The following is an 18,185-nucleotide window of genomic DNA, read 5'->3' on the forward strand; positions in this document are numbered from 1 at the left end:
ACGCACCTAGCCGACATTGCTCCACACCACACCCGTCCACCCGACCACAAGCGCCGTTTCCCGCGGGAAATCTTCAGCGCGGTACCGCAGGCGACCCACACCCAAACCAGCGCCCATCACACCCTACCGGTTGTTTAAAAAAAAAAAAAAGCAACCGGCTCAACCCCGACACCACCTCACGCTAGGTGCGAAAAAAATGAAACCCCGCGAAAGGAGGCAACTCTTACGCGGCACCCCGTGCAAACTACGACGCGGGATTGATATCTAATAGTAAAGTTGTCATTTTCTGCGCGCAACCGTCGAAGAGTACTGTTATATTATAATCCTGCACCCTATTCGGCTAACTAATACCTTCTGTTTGGTCAGCATTTCTCACCGAGAGGTGAGATGATGCTTGGAACATGGGAATCAGTTCGGTATCATCCTCCGTCGCGCACACACATTTGTTGGCTTCATTTTCAATATAGTAATTAAATTAAAAGTTCAATTTTATTCTGAACTAATCTTTCCTTTTTAATTTTTAAAAACCCAAATACCAGAACACGTCTAACATTGGTGGCAGCGGTGAGATTTTTTTATAAATCCTGGTAACGTCTCCTGTGTGTGAAAGTGCATAAGTGTATTTGTGAAAGTGATATCGAACTCAATCCGTCCACTGTGTGATAAGTGGCACAGGCTTGTCTTTCATCGTCAGCCCAGTTGAGCCCAACACCGACGGAACTATATTTTTCCATTCAAGAATGATATTTTTGTACATCATCCTGTAAGTTTTTTAAATACTTTTGTTACTTACAACTCAATACCCGTTTATCAATCTCCGCATACCATAACAAGTAACGTGATACTTTAATTGTTATGACTACACAAGCCGAGACAGTTTCAAGGCGAACAAAAAAGGAAGACAACGAAGATAAGATTGACCTAAATATATTATTAAAATTCATTAAACCTTTCGATGGCTCTAGGGAAAAACTAATCCCATTTCTCAACAATTGAGGAAACGCCTATGATTTAGCAAGTGATTCAAAACGGTCTGTACTTTTAAATACATAATTCGGGGAAAAGAAACATTATTCGGCCTTATTATCCGACTTACAAAATTGTAATCAGAATAATGATTCGGTTAATGAGTTCGCTTTGCGTGTAGAATCATGCTTATCCAAATTATTGACGGAAGTAAATCTATCCCAAAAAAAAAAGAAAAGCGAACTTGCTGGCCGAATCGCAGCTATGCAGGATCTAGCTCTGCATCATTTTGTCATTGGTTTAAAACCACAATTATCCACAATTGTCAGATGTCGAGGCCCGGAAACATTAAACGACGCTATAAATTTTGCAATTTCCGAAGAGAAAATAATGGAAGCTTCTTGGAAACGATATAATAATCCTCAAAGTCAAGGGCCGCTAAATAAAAATAATTATTCGCGCCCTAATTATCAATTTCGAGATCGTTATCAAAACAAACCAACATTAGCATATGAACGCACTCCTAATAATGTGAATTTAAGTAGTGCACAATCACTGTTTTGTCGCTATTGTAAAGCTAAAGGGCATGTGATAGAAAACTGCCGAAAACGCGAATTTAATAATAGAGGATTCCAAAATACAAATCAAAATCCACGCACATTCCAACCACGAACTCACAGTAGTTCTAATCACGTAAACTTTGCAGATCAAATACCTGACGAAATTACTGATGAAAATAATGAAGAAGGCACAGACACAGTGGATCATTTAAACTAATCCCAGACTCGCGTAAGTGCCGTGCGGGTCATAAGATAAAATACGGCACAATATATAACAACAATGTTGTCAATTATAGTAATCCCATTTCTTTACCCTGTAAATCAATATCCAATTCCTTGGCTCCGCTACATGATAGTCAATTTCGTAAAGCTCCAATATCCTCTCAGGGTAATCCAAGTCCAAAGGCTCCGCTACATGGTTGCCATATTATTAACCAACGAGACGATATTATGACTAGATCCTCTGTATCCACTACAACTAAATGTCCCACTAAATCTTATGCTTCCGCCGCGAAGTTTGGACTGCCTAATTCCACTGTATATACCAATACACAACACAGTACGACCACAAGCTCTAACTCCAAAGATACACCTACTGTGTTCGAAGTGACATCCAATGCCATAAAGAGATCCTTACCATATGTGTTACTCCAGACAAATGTCTCTGAAATCCCAATCAAATTCCTAATTGATTCAGGCTCGTCAGTTAGCCTAATGAAACAATCTTGCACCCAGAAAAAACTATTCTTTGAACCGCCCAAAATCTTACTTAAAGGAATAAACTCAAACAGTGAAGCAACCAAAACTTTAGATGTTTAAAGTTTTGGTTGCTTCACCAGTTTCCATTAAAATTCTTCCTGAGCAATAAACAGAACATTACTTTTGATTTTCACGCTGTAGATGACATCAACTTACCCTATGATTCCATAATTGGTAATGACTTCCTCAACGATCTGGGAGGCATAATTGATTACAACCAAAATTTATTAACTCTAAAGAATGATGAAATTAAGATAGATTTCTATAACCCCGTTTATGTAATTCCACCTCGTTCAGAAAGTATTATTGAATGTTCAGTATCCAACCCTAACGTAAAAGAAGGCTTTGTTTTAGACCAACATTTTCACGAAGATTTAATTTTCGCTAACTGTCTTGTCTCAGTCAAAAATAATAAAAGAATTAATATATCTGTTTTGAATATCTCTGAAGCTCCTGTTACCTTAAAATCAAATCTCGAGATTACTCTGAATCCTTTAGACTTTGATGATATGATTCATGAATCAGTTAACTTTAATTCTACCTTACAACATATTCAACATACTGACGCTTACACTCGGACTCAGGAAGTACTTAATCAATTAAGAGTGAATCATCTTAATACTGAGGAATCTAACGCCCTTCATGACATATGTTCTCAGTATTCCGATATCTTTGATGAAATAAATACATCACCCCAGAATCCTATACACGTAAAATCATACCGCTTTCCAGAAATTCATAAACAGGAAGTAGCAAAACAAATAGACCAAATGTTAGAGCAAAACATCATTAAACCTTCTATGTCCCCGTGGTCTTCTCCTATCTGGGTGGTCCCGAAAAAGCTTGACGCTTCAGGACATCGCAAATGGCGTGTAGTTATTGACTACAGAAAATTAAACGACATTACCATTGGAGATAGCTATCCTATTCCTCAAATTTCCGAGATCTTAGACCAACTCGGCCAAAGTAAATATTTCTCCACTCTTGATTTAGCCTCTGGGTTTCATCAAATTCCCATTAGGGTAGAAGACACACCCAAAACCGCTTTCAGTGTTCCTCAAGGGCACTTTGAATTTACTTGAATGCCCTTTGGCCTTAAAAACGCACCAGCTACATTCCAACGTCTTATGAACACAGCTCTCGCTGGTCTTCAAGATATCCGTTGTTTCGTGTACTTAGACGACATTGTCATATATTCCCACGACTTACCTAGTCACATAAAAAATCTTGAGTTAGTTTTCCAACGTCTTAGAAAGTTTAATCTTAAACTTCAACCCGATAAGTGCGAGTTTCTGAGACGTGAAGTTATTTATCTAGGGCATGTAATTTCCGATAAAGGTGTAAAACCCAATCCAGATAAAATTAAATCCGTGACACAATTCTCCATTCCAGAAACTCCAAAAGATATCAAATCCTTTTTAGGTCTTGTGTCCTATTACCGAAGATTTATTCCGGAATTTTCCAAAATCGCCAAACCTTTAACTGCTCTTTTAAAAAAAGATGTCTCATTCATATGGGAAAACCAACAGCAAATTGCTTTTGATGAATTGAAACTTAAATTAACTTCTGCACCTAATTTACCCAGATTTTTCCTTACCATTTACCTTAACCTGCGATACCTCTAAATATGCCATTGGTTCTGTTCTTTCTCGAGGACCTAAAGGCGAAGAAAGACCAATAGCTTACGCTTCTAGAACTCTGAATAAAGCTGAGACTAATTATAGCACCACAGAAAAAGAACTTCTTGCAATACTCTTTGGCTGCAAAACCTTTCGTCCTTATGTTTATGGGCGCAAGTTCAATATAATAACAGATCATCGACCATTGGTCTGGCTCATGAACCATAAAGACCCTAGCAGCAAGTTACAACGTTGGCGGCTTAAACTCTCGGAATATGACTATAATATAATCTACCGTAAAGGTCGCCTTAATTCCGCAGCAGACGCTTTATCACGATATCCCGTAAATCCCATACAGAGTGATAGCTCTCCATCTAACCTTGATGAAATTAGCCCATTCAATCCCGATCATCTTGTCGATTTTGAACCCCTGAGTCCAGATGGCATTATTCCTTCCGAAATAATAAATCCCGATCCAATGCCAGATCAACTGCAAGCTGAATCTCCTATAGATGCACAGCGAGTTCTCGACGACTTAATACAATTAGAAGATTTACACTCTCCAAACTTACAAAATAATCCAATTCCCTCTGAATTACTAACTCCCAACAAGTCTCATTCTAACAGTTCTCCTCCTGTCATAATTCCTTCGTCCAACCATGATTACAACACGTTCTTGAAAGCATTCTCCAAAGATGGTACAACCTTTACCACTCACATTAAAGAACACAATGAAAATCTCCTGAAGTCTAAATCCAATACTATCCTTGTACCGGTGTCAATCGATTTTGACGAATCCAATCCTTATCTCGAAGAAATCCTCTCTAATTTAGAAAACGAAGAAATATTGAATGAAGAACGAGAACTCCATTCTTATAAAGAACTTTTTATAAATGAAAAAACCTTTTTCCTTCTCTTAACAAAAGTTTACTACTTCGACAATTGCTCTTACCCAGATATATTTAAAACATTAAAAAATGTACGGGATAAAATTCTTTTATCCGGTAATATCAGCGAAATAGCTATATCCGACTTTAGAAACCCGTATGACAACCAATCATTCTTTAAAATATAAAACGTTAATTTATTTATTTAATAACACAAACATAATAGTTAATGTCTATCATAACAGTATCATATATCCTGTTCCAACAGAAATTACTAAACTACTTAAAGAAAATCATGATATTCCTATTGCTGGACATTTAGGCTCTAATCGAATGTTATCTCGCATCAAAGAAAGATATTATTGGAAAGGAATGCGTTCCGACATTGAAAATTGTGTAAAAAATTGTAGCTTATGTCAATCTAACAAAGCTTTTCGCAAAATCAATAGAGCTCCCATGCAAATAACTATGACATCAACTCGTCCTTTCGCAAGAGTTGCTTTAGACATAGTTGGTCCTTTGCCCGAAGCTGGTATTATTAAACTTAAATACATACTTACTCTACAAGACGATCTTACTAAATTCTCTTTGGCTTATCCTATTACTAATGCTTATGCTGAAGAATCTTGTGAATGCTTAACACATTTTATATCCTTATTCGGTATTACAAAATCAATCTTAACCGATCAGGGCACTAATTTTACTGCAGAACTTTTTAAAATGTGTTGTAAATTTTTAAAAATTAAACAAATATGGTCAACACCATATCATCCACAAACGCAAGGCGCACTTGAACGAAGCCATTAAACCTTAAAGGAATATCTTAAATCATTCGTAAACGAAAACCAATCAGATTAGCATAAATATGTCTACACAGCTATACTCACCTACAATAGTACTACCCATAGCACCACCAAGTTTACTCCTTATGAACTCATATTCGGTTTTAAACCATACATACCAGACTCAGTATTTAAGTCCCAACCAGATCTCACTTATCCTGAATATATTAAAATGCTACACCATCGTTTAAAACTTTCTTATCAAAAAGCTTTAGAAAACATCAATATTTCTAAAGAAAGATCCAAACAGTACTACGACACACACACTCGGCCTGTACAATATAAAATCGGTGACTATGTGTATATTAAAAACCATGTCAGACTCTGTAAAGCCTTATCACCTATATGGAAAGGTCCATATAAAGTGGTAAGGAAACATGGTAATAACACCCTATCTCTTTTAATTAATCGTCGTCATGTCAAACATCATTATGACGAAGTTAAACTCGCAGTCAACAGTGAAAACTAAATATAATAAAAATAGTAGTAAGGTAATTTCTTAAGTAAACCTAAACATTAATTAATGTTTAATTAAATTATGTGATAGACTTAACTTTAATTAGCATTCAATTCTCTATTTCTTCTTACAGACTAATAATTTATAATCCTATCCTGGGAAACGAGAATGAAGAGTACATTCATACTATCACCTCGAGTCCTGGCATTTACTTCGATCCACAAGGCACTGCAAAAATAATTAATGATCATATTCACATAGTGATCCCAATTGATATATCCTTTACTCCAACTCACATCGACAATATTAAGAATGCTTTTGGCACAATTCGTTACTTATGTCAACAAAGCGGATCATTCACCCACTTTGAATGTCACAATTTAATTCAACCACTTGATTCATTGTTCAAAGACATAATTCGGGATTTTTAATCTATATCGCACATTACGACTTCCAAATCTAAACGATCTGCTTGGTTTGCCGGTATTGGAACCGTATTCAAACATATATTTGGAACTCTAAATGAGGATGAAGCACATAATAAGGCAATTGCTAAAATGCAACAAATCGATAAAGATCTTAATTCAAACATTAAACAAAGCATCTACATCTCCAAATCCGCGATTACAAATTTCAACGCTTCCATGAACGAACTTAATAAGAATCAAATCCTACTGAACGATGTTATCGATAAATTATCTCTTTCCATCAAAAACGTTTCCGAGGTCATCAACTCTGTCAAATTTCAAACAAACATGGATGAACTCTTGAGTGTGTTACAAGCTAGCCTATTAACACTTTCATTCAAAATTAAGGATATTGTAAGTAGTGTATTGTTTTCAAAATCAAACACTATTCATCCTTCAATTATTACTCCTAAGCAATTATACATAGATTTAGTAAGTAATATTAAAGATGTATCTAGACATTTCCCTGTAGAGTTAAATTTAGATAATATTAACATCCTAATGAACCTCGCTAAAATTGTTTCATATGTTATCGATAATCATCTAGTATTTGTAATAAAGATTCCTCTTGTAAATGTGGAAACATACAATCTTTATAAAGTTATACCTATCCCTGTACCTCATAACCCAACATCTCCAAATTCTTCTGCACTTATTACTGCAACAAAACCTTTTATAGGCATTAGTGAAGATAAGAAATTATATTTTAACTTTGATAATATAGATTCTTGTAATTTAATGATTGGACATCAATATATTTGTAACCCTTTGAATATTGTCAGTGTTGTCAATTACCCAATATGTGAAACAGAAATAATCACTAAAGCTGTACAAAATTTACCTAAAACTTGTAATACAAAATTTATATTTGGTAAAGTTGATATCTGGCATAAATTAAATAATAACAAATGGTTTTATGTTGAATCCAATGATGAGAAACTGACTATTGAATGTAATCACAAAATAATTGACATTGTTATATCAGGAACCGGAATACTTACCTTGTCATCCGGTTGTACTGCATTTTGCAAAGAAAATAGATTTGAAGCAAAAAGTGTTTATGAAATTATTATAAGTCCTGTAGTTTCAAACTTTAACATTATCAATGACAGTTGTTGCAATTTGATTGAATTTTCCAAAGTAATTTTTTCAGCACAACAATTACGTCATGTGAATCTTGATAGTTTGAACTTAATTCACGATTTACCTATTAAGTCAATTGATGATGATTTAGATGATTTCCTTAATGACCCTTCAGACTATGTTAGTTTTAGCTTTAGCATAGTTTCCTTTATAATAATCTTAAGTAATGCAATTATAATCTTTGTTAAAGCCAATAAATGCGTTTTCCGAAACAAAGACATAGAAAATCCAGATAATACCTCTTCAAACAGTGAAACCCCACATCCTCAGCCTCGTCTTCGTACGGAATAACTATATTACCCTTTTATCCTTTTCGCAAACTTACCTAAAACCGTAAGTTTACTCTTAAACGGGGGGTTGTTATATTATAATCCTGCACCCTGTTCGGCTAACGTGCTAATACCTTCTGTTTGGTCAGCATTTCTCACCGAGAGGTGAGACGATGCTTGGAACATGGGAATCAGTTCGGTATCATCCTCCGTCGCGCACACACATTTGTTGGCTTCATTTTAAATATAGTAATTAAATTAAAAGTTCAATATTATTCTGAACTAATCTTTCCTTTTTAATTTTTAAAAACCCAAATACCAGAACACGTCTAACAGTACGAACGTGTTCTTCTCAGAACAGTTCGATATCGTGGTCTTACGATAACGCCAATTAACTGTTCTTTTCAGAACAAATTATTGTTTCATGACGATAACGTTTACAACTGTCCTTGTCAGGACACATCACTGTTTCATTACGACACGTACTAATCACCTACAGGATTCCCCCTCTAGCGAAGCGTACCGGCAGGCATATAACGCGGCCTCGGCGAGTTGTTCTTGTAGGTATTGAGGTGTTCCCAGTGTCTTGTTGTTTCAGGTTGTCATTTTGATGTTTCAGGTTGTTGTCATTTTGATGTTTCAGGCTATTTGATGGTTCATGTAGTTCGCTCGCACTTGATGTGAGTTGCTTGTTGCAGGTACTCGTGGTTGTATCAGTAGGCACATCTTGCTCGGCGATAGTGTAGGCAGGTTTGAGTCTGTCGATAGAGATATTCATTTCACGGTTAGGTAACTGCAGCGTGAATATCTTGCTGTCTCGTTTCAGCACGCGATAGGGTCCGTCGTAATGTGCTTGTAATGGCTTCTTTACGGCGTCTATGCGTACGAATACGTATTCACATGTTTGCAGGTCGCGGTGAACGAATATGGGTTTTGTGTTGCTGTGTGGTTGACTCGGCATTGGTTGTAGGTTACGTATTGCGTCGCGCAGCTGATCGATGTAGCCAGAGTCCATGATGACATCATTGCGGGTCGTTGATAAGAAATCACCGGGTAAGCGTATGTTGCATCCGTAGGTAAGTTGGGCGGCGCTTACGCCGGTGTCACTTCGCATAGCGGCGCGCAATCCGAGTAGGACGGTTGGTAGCTCTTGATCCAGCTTCTTGCGGTCTGTAGTCTTGCTTTTAATGCGGCTTTAAGGACACGGTGCCATCGTTCGATGATACCGTTACACTGTGCGTGGTATGAAGTTGTACGCGTTTTTTCGATCCCGAGTAAGCGAGAAAGAGATGCAAATACTCTGCTTTCGAATTGGCGTCCTTGGTCCGTTGTTATTTTTACAGGACAACCGAAACGGGAAATCCAACCTTCGTATACCGCTTTGGCGACGTCTTCAGCTGATATTTCGCATAGTGGGTATGCTTCGGGCCATCTTGTTGCTCTGTCGATCATTGTCACGAGGTATCGATGTCCGCTGGCCGCGGTAGGTAGCGGACCAACGATATCGATGTGAACGTGTTGGAATCGTTCGGTTGGTGAAAAAATTGATAATCGACTTGATGTGTGGCGTTGTATTTTGGCGCGCTGACACTGTAGGCATACTTTTGCCCACTTGCCGACGTCTGCGTTCATTGAGGGCCAGAAGTAACGTTGCGTAGTTAATTTTCTCGTAGTCTTGATTCCAGGGTGGCTAACGTTATGTACTGCGTTGAATGCGGTACGTCGGTATTCTTCTGGTAGGTACGGACGTAACTGTGAGGTTGAAGTTTCGCAGTGTAATTTGATGTTTGAGACGGGCAGGTTGACTTTCTTGAAACATAAGTTGCTCTGTAGACTGAGTGCTTTAATGATATCGCTATCGCGCTCTTGAGCTTCTACAAGTAGATTGTAGTCGATCGGCGATGGACAGGTGATTGCTTCGACACGTGATAATGCATCTGCAGCTGCATTTTGAGATCCACTGACGTGTCGTATATCAGTGGTAAATTCGCTGATATAAAGTAGCTGTCGGGTGCGTCTTGGTGATTCGCTGTTTGTATTTGTTTTTGTGTAAGCGAAAGTTAGCGGCTTGTGGTCGGTAAATATTATTATTTCTCGTCCCTTGAACATTTTGCGGAAATGTTTAACAGCCATGTAGATAGCGAGTAGCTCTCGATCGTAGGTACTGTAGCGAGTCTGTGCGTCGGTGAATTTCTTCGAGATATAGCCGAGTGGTTGCCATGAGTTGTTGATAAATTGGTTGAGTGTGGCACCAGCTGTCTTGTCGCTAGCGTCGCTGAATATAGCAAGTGTCGCCTGGTGAGACGGATGAGCAAGTAAAGCGGCGTTTTTTATGCTCTCTTTACATGCTTCATAAGCTTGCGTTGATTCAGTGGTCCAGTCGATCTTAGTTTTGTCACGCTTCTTGACGTTGTGCAGGTAGGTATTTAACGGCGCTTGTATGGTGGCGGCATTTTTGATATTTTCACGGTAAAAGTTTATCATACCGAGAAAACGTCGTAGTTCTTCTACGGTTTGTGGTTTTGGAAAGTCTGTAATAGCTTGTACCTTCTCTTGGGGTGGCTGTATTCCTTCCGCTGTGACTTGGTGAACGAGGAATTTCACAGTTGGCTGGCCGAAAACACATTTTGATGGGTTGATGGTGATACCGTATTCTTCTAGTCGCTGTAATACGATGCGTAGATGTTTTCGGTGCTCTTCCTCGTCGATTGATGCTATGAGTAGATCATCAACGAAAGGGAATACGAAATCGAGTTCGCGCAGTACTTCGTGAATAAAGCGTTGGAAAGTCTGTCCGGCGTTCTTTAGACCAGGACACATGCGCGGAAACTCGAAAAGAGCAAAAGGTGTGATGATGGCGGTTTTCTCCACATCTTGCTCGCTGACTGGCAGTTGTTGGTACGCGCGATTGAGGTCGGGTGTGGAGAAAATTTTCTTCCCTGCGAGTTGGTATGTGAAGTCACGTATACGTGGTATGGGATACCGATCGGGCTTGGTTATGGCGTTGAGCCTTCGGTAATCGCAACACACGTGTAGGTCTCCATTCTTCTTTGGCACGACGTGAAGAGGTGATGCCCAAGGGCTTTTGCTTGGTCTGCATAACCCTTGATCGATCATGTTTTGAAATTCCTTCCTGACCATTTCGTAACGATGCGGTGCAATGGGGCGTGGCTTGCAGTGAAGGGGCGGTCCATTTGTTTCAATGAAGTGTTCGACGGAATGTTTGGGACTAAGCTTCATTGAAGTGATTCTGGTTGTGCCTGGGAAATCTGCTAGTTTGCTGTGGTAATTTTTCTCAATGTCAATACTATGAACTGTAGGTATGTCTGCAGTACTGAGTTGAGCGTTTGTTACCAGCTTTGTTTTCCCGTCGATCAATCTTCGGTTTTTTACATCGACAATGAGGTGGTGGTGCTGCAAGAAATCTGCTCCCAGGATTGCCTTAGACACATCTGCTACGACGAATTTCCATGTATATGGTCTACGGAGGTTAAGATCAAGTTGGAGTGACTTCTCTCCGTATGTTGGAATGACCGTGTTGTTGGCGGCGTAGAGTTGAATGATGGTAATAGCAGTACGGCATTGGAGATTTTTTCCGGCTTCGATCTTCCATCTGCGACTCTCGTCGGTTTTCGTTTCGATTTGTTGATGCGTTCCGCGAGCGTGATTGTAAATGGTGGCGAGAACGACTTCCAAAAACAACCTTCTTATTTCACCGATGAGGGTGTCGATGGTTGGTTGTTGTTCTGGAGGTGGCACACGGAGTGACAGTGAGATACCGGAGACTTCTTGGCTCGACGGATGTGATGAAACTTGACGCTCTGCACCGGAATTTTGTGTTCGTCATCTTCAATTTTCTTGGTGTTCTTCTCGAGGTCACCACTTTAGGTTGTTTTGGTTTATGTTGATTGGTTCTTATTTTGTTAAAATAAACTTCCTAATAATTCGTAGAGAAGAGGTGAAGATGGAATGTGGAATGACGTCCCCGACTTGAGGGCTCCGTGGCGGGTGGAGAGCTCCGACGGTGAATCTATTTCATACCACCTCATGGATAAAGAGGCAAAACACAAACCAACAAAAGGCTGCATCCACGGATGCGCCTAAAAGTTACATAAACAGGGTTGCGTCGCAGGACGTGTCGAGGTGCAAGTCACCAGTGACACGATACTCTGATGCCCCTATCTCGAAAACGGATGCACCCAATAGGGCAGCGTCCGAGGCACCAAAGGAGAGGGTAGCAGCTGAGGAAGCGCCAAACCGGGATCAACCAAACAACAAACAAAGGGCCAGAAACGCGATCAGCCGGAGGAAATCGTGACACCGACTGGGGAGAGTAAAAGGGTTAAACCCAACAAACTCCGGCTGGAGTCAGGGAACTCGGCCAGTTACGCGGAAGCGGCAGCATCCTACAAAGCCAACAAGCTTTGTGTTGCCGTGATGACTGAGCCCTTTATAGACCTGACACAAGAACAGGCAGATAACATCCGCCTACAAATCGAGGGTAAAATCCAAGATGAGCTCATGGCGGATCTTGAAACTTCCCTAGCAACTGAACCCAACAACATCAGATTCCGGGGTAGAGCCCACTTCTCAGATGGTGTCCTCAAAACTTGGTGCGAGGATACCTACACACTGGGATGGCTTACCGGAGCATGCGATGTCATCAACAATCCGATACCGGACACCAAACTGGTGGTACGGCCTCAGTCAGACATTCCGAAGAAGGTGCCGTGCTTACTGCATGTTCCAGAGTTCACTGGTAGCACGGAAACTTTACGGAAACTGATCACCAGGCAAAACCGCCACCTAAACATCAGATCTTGGACCCTGACTCACGAACGTAGAACATAGGACCCGACAGGCGTATCTCTGTTCCTTCGTGTTCCGGAGTATGAGATCTCAAAGATCAAAGCACACGAACGCCGCATCTACTATCTGATGGGGAACATCTATTTCTGAATTTTGGAAAAGGATGAACCCTCAGAGGTAGCTGCCGCCACAGTAACCACTGCCAGTACATCGGGGACGGGATCCTCGGGGCCAAAGCCGTCCTCGTCAACGACGGAGGTAGCCGCGGTCGCCGAGACAAACGTCCCCAGGGAGACAGTTCAACAACCACCCTCACCAGTGCAACTAACCTCGGATGACGAGTTCTTTCAGGAGACAGGGGGGAGTGAATTCAGCGACAGCTGTTTGCGCTCCTCCCCCTAACCGGACTGACCTTATCCAGACCAACCTCCAGCACAGCCAAACAGCGTCGGCTTCACTACGCAGACTGCTGGAGACCAACCCGAAGACCATTGCCGCGATCCAGGAGCCGTGGATCAGGAATGGCAAGATATGCGGCCTGGGTAACACCGGTGGTAAACTTTTGCTGGATACCTCCGTAAGTAACCCAAGAACCTGCATTATCATACCTAAACATGTACCAGCATACCTAATTAACGAACTGTGTTCAAGGGACCTTACAACCATTAGGTTACCTAGGGACGCACATCCAGACATCGTCCTGGCGTCCGCCTACTTACCGGGTGACGAGGACGTGTCCACTCCAGAACTCGGCCTTCTGGCTGACTACTGTGAGAGGGAGAAACTGGAGCTTATAATCGCAGCAGACTCCAACGCGCACCACACGCTATGGGGTAATGCAAATACCAACGCTCGAGGTGAGAATATGCTTAACTTCATTCTTAGCAATAATCTTATCTTAGCAAACAGCGGCTCTGAACCAACCTTTATCAACGCACGCTCGCAAACCATAATCGATCTAACAATGGTGACCTCTGGTCTGTCAGATCACATACAGGACTGGCATGTCTCCAGAGAGCTATCATGCTCAGATCACAGGTGGATCCGCTTTGCAATCAAAGGGGAGCTACCTAAACCACAACCACGACGCATACCTCGGAGAACTGATTCAGCAAAATTTTACAGTATAATCGGCTCAGAGGTAAGCAAACTAACAATACCAACCACCATTGATGTACAAGACATAGACAAACATGTAAATAACCTAATGTCCCTACTCCTGAACAGCTTGTGACAGCAGCTGACAGTCGTGTCCCCTTACCATGCCTAGGTGGGGGAGTAGACATAACTGGTGGTGCCCCGAACTGGAGAGACACCGAAAGAAGGTCAGGAAGCTGTTCAATAGAGCAGGTAATACTCGTTTACCTGCCGACTGAGACAAGTACACAATCGCGAGAAGACGATTCAAAAAACTTTTACGTGCTAGGAAGCAAGAGTGCTGGAGACACTTCTGCACCAGCATTGAAAGCAACAACCAGGTAACCAGAGTGAAATCATGCCTCTCTAGTGAGCCTTATCACTCGATTGGTCGTCTTAAAAAACCTCATAAATCATTTACAAAAACCGATGCAGAAACATGTGAACTACTGATGGAAACACACTTTCCAGGCTGCATAATTGCCAACACCCAAGCATGGCAACCCTATTCAGAAAGAGCCACCACCGACTCAGACTGGAATGTAGCTCACAAAATAATCACAAATGAAAAAGTAACATGGGCAATCAACTCCTTCCTACCATTCAAAGCGGCTGGCCTGGATGGCATCTTCCCAGGTCTACTAAGATGGAGTGGAAACCTTTTCGTGGACTATCTTGTCTCAATCTTCCGAGCATGTATAGCCCACCGCTACATACCTTTGAAATGGAGGGAAGTGAAAATAATATTCATCCCAAAACCAGGCAGAGAGGACTATACCCAGGCGAAATCCTTCAAACCCATAAGCCTCACATCTTTCCTGTTAAAAACAATGGAGAGGCTTGGAGATCTGGAAATACGTAGCCAGGTATCGCTATCCAAATTCCTGCACCCAAATCAACATGCCTACAGCCCAGGCAAATCAACGGATTCATCACTCCACAACGTTGTGTCTCGCATTGGCGACACCCTGAAGTTAAAACAGTCAACCCTTGGTGCATTTATTGACATCGAAGGCGCTTTTGACAAAACAAACTTCACGAGCATAACCAGAGCACTCGTTACATGTGGAGTATCATCAACCCCGATAGGGTGGATAAACAACATGCTAAAACAACGAGCTATACAGTTCACTGTTAATTCCACAACACGGGGCATTGTCAGCAGAGGCTGGTCCACAAGGTGGTGTCCTATCGCCGCTACTGTGGAACCTCGTAGTTAACGAGCTCATCACAGAACTCAACGCTGGCAACCTCTACACAGTGGGTTATGCGGACGACATAGCTATCTTGATATCGGGGAGCTTTGAAAGTACCCTATGCGATCTCATGGGAAGGGCTTTCAAAGTAATTGAGAGATGGTGCAACAAGCACGAGCTATCTGTCAACCCATCAAAAACAGAGTTAATACTCTTTACAAACCGGAGGGTTCTGGGACCACACAGGCTTCCAAAACTCTTCAACACACAACTCAAACTCAAAAATGAAATAAAGTACTTGGGTGTGATTCTGGACAGTAAACTGCTCTGGAACAAACACCTAGAACACAAACTGAGCAAAGCAACGATCGCCTTCTATCAATGCAAAAAGATGCTAGGCGTGAAATGGGGCTTGTCGCCTAAAATAACATTATGGCTATACACTGCCATAATCAGGCCAATGCTGGCCTATGGAGCCCTGGTTTGGTGGCCAAGATCTGAACTTCAAATGGCGATCACGAAACTGGGACGCTTCCAAAGGCTTGCCTTGTCCGCTGCTAGTGGTTGTATGAGAACAACTCCGACCACAGCAATGGAGATAGCCCTGCAAATCTTACCTATAGACCTACACATACAGCAGGAGGCAGCACTAGCGGCCATCAGGCTTATGGTATTGGACCTATGGGGAAAAATCCACTACAGTTCACACACAGTGACTCTCAACAGGGCAATAGAGTACCAACCTCTTATAGCTGCGCCATGTGACAGAATCACTAATCAATTAATATTCAACAAGAAATATCTCATACAACTGAGAGAAGAGGAGCAGGATCAGTCGCCCCTGAATTAGCGTTACCTTACGAAGTACGGAGTGTCACGAAGCACTGGAGGCAATAGCTCTAACAAATAGAGTTACGTTACAGTGGATTAAGGGACACAGTGGCTCTCTCGGCAACGATGCAGCCGACGAGCTTGCGAGAAGAGGCTCTGGTATGATGCCTGCTGCCCGCATCCGCTCCTCCCCTTGCCCTTCTCGCTAGTTCGAACCTGGATTCGCCAGAGATCCACTGTACTCCAGAATCAACGATGGTCGCGAAGTGTAGATTGCAAACTGTTGAATGCCAACCTCCACGACACCTCAGAGACTCAAGCCTGCACGGGATAATACGTTTATGTGTTCGTTTGAAAACACCCGTGCAGTAACCAAAGTTCCTCGGCGCGGCTTTGTATACCGGTGGGGATTGACTTCGTACGTACTGCTATTCTTGCCAATCCCTACGACACCTCAGGTACTCGGGCCTGCACGGGATATTACGTTTAAGTCGTCGTTACGTTTATGTCGTTTGAATACACCCGTGCAGTAACCAAAGTTCCTCGGCGCGGTTTTGTATACCGGTGGGGATTGACTTCGTACGTTTTGTCCACGATAAGAATCACGTCGCCTCGTTGTAGCTGCTCACCTTCCCGTCGTCCTGTCATTTTCCTGGGCAGTAGCGTGGGCAAGTACTCTCGCAGCCATCTCCTCCAAAAGTGATCAGAGAGTCGTTGGACGGTCTTCCAATCTTCTCTGCCCACTAGCTTCGCATCAGGAAAATGCCCTACGCGCGCAGCTCCACTGTATCGTCCAATGAGAAAGTGATTTGGGGTTAGCGCCTCCTTTTCTAAATTGTCAGCGAGGTTGGTTATTGGTCTGGAGTTGACCATATGTTCTGCTTCCAACAGCAACGTATGCAGGACCTCCTCTCGTGGAACGCGTTCCTTTAATGTAGCGTCCAGTGCAACCTTAATGGAGCGCACCAATCGTTCCCAAGCTCCTCCCATATTCGGCGCGCCGGGAGGAATAGATTTCCACTGTATGCCAACCTTCTCCGCTTCCGTGACGATTTCCTCTCTTTTAAGTCCTTCAATGGCGGTTTGGAGTTCTTTATTAGCCTTAACAAAGTTAGTTCCATTATCGGAATAAATTACTTTTGGCATTCCTCTTCGTGAGGCGAATCTCCTTAACGCCATTATTGTAGAGTCCGTAGTCAGGCTGGGCGCTACTTCGATGCCTCGTGGTCAAGCAGGTAAACAAGGCTCCCCATCTCTTATCTCTTCGTCTGCCAATCGCCACGAGCATTGGACCGAAGTATTCCACACCTGTACACGTGAAGGGGGGCTCACCATGTCGGAGTCTTTCTTGAGGTAAGGCGCCCGCCGGATACTCCGCTGGTTTACCTTTCTTTAGCTTACAATGTTGGCAGTTTTGCTGCATACTGCGCAGTACTGATCTCAAACCCAACATCCAGTATTTTTGGCGGATTTCGTTCATTACCGTGGCGTGATTACCATGGTTGAACTTTTCATGATAGTGTTTGATAATCAATAGCCCGATAGCGCTCCTGCAATCCAGTACTATGGGCGTTAAATAGTTGTTGTCAACGCCCGCTACGTTCCTTACTCTGCCTTGAAGTCTTATGAATTGGTCTTTCATAGTGACATCTAGCCTGTTCAATTCGCTTCTATTATCTGTCTTGCGCCCTTGTTTAAGGTTTTTAATATCTTGTTCGAAGCTGCGTTTCTGACACTGGGCGATTAGAACCTCCTCCGCTCTCAGTAGATGAGTTTCATCTAATGGAAGGAAGTGTCGCCTCATTTTTGCAGTTTTATTGCAGCGTTCGTGGTTTGACGGCCTCTTTTCTTTAGACAGGTTGATGAATTGTAGTACCCTGGCAGTGGATCTCCACAATTTCGTCCACGATGAACAGTTTTCAGGAACCGGTGTTGCTTCGCTGTGGTGAATTGTATTGACCTGTTCCGTCGTTCTGTCTTCCTCGCATTTTTCCTTTTTAAAGCTTCGTGGAGCTGGCCATTCTGTTTCGCCTTTCGACAGGAAATCTGGACACTTGAACCACCGATGTTCTGCATTAAACTCTTCGGGTGGACTTCTGGTTGCATCGTCGGCAGGATTCTCCGCTGTTGGCACCCACCTCCAGTCCTGTGCATTCGTCAGATCCTCTATCTCCGCAATTCGATGCGCTACGAAGGTCTTAAATGTTCTGGGATCTGCCTTTAACCAAGACAGGACCACACTT

This window comes from Pieris brassicae, chromosome 4, assembly GCF_905147105.1.
Source record: "Pieris brassicae chromosome 4, ilPieBrab1.1, whole genome shotgun sequence".
Taxonomy (NCBI): domain Eukaryota; kingdom Metazoa; phylum Arthropoda; class Insecta; order Lepidoptera; family Pieridae; genus Pieris; species Pieris brassicae.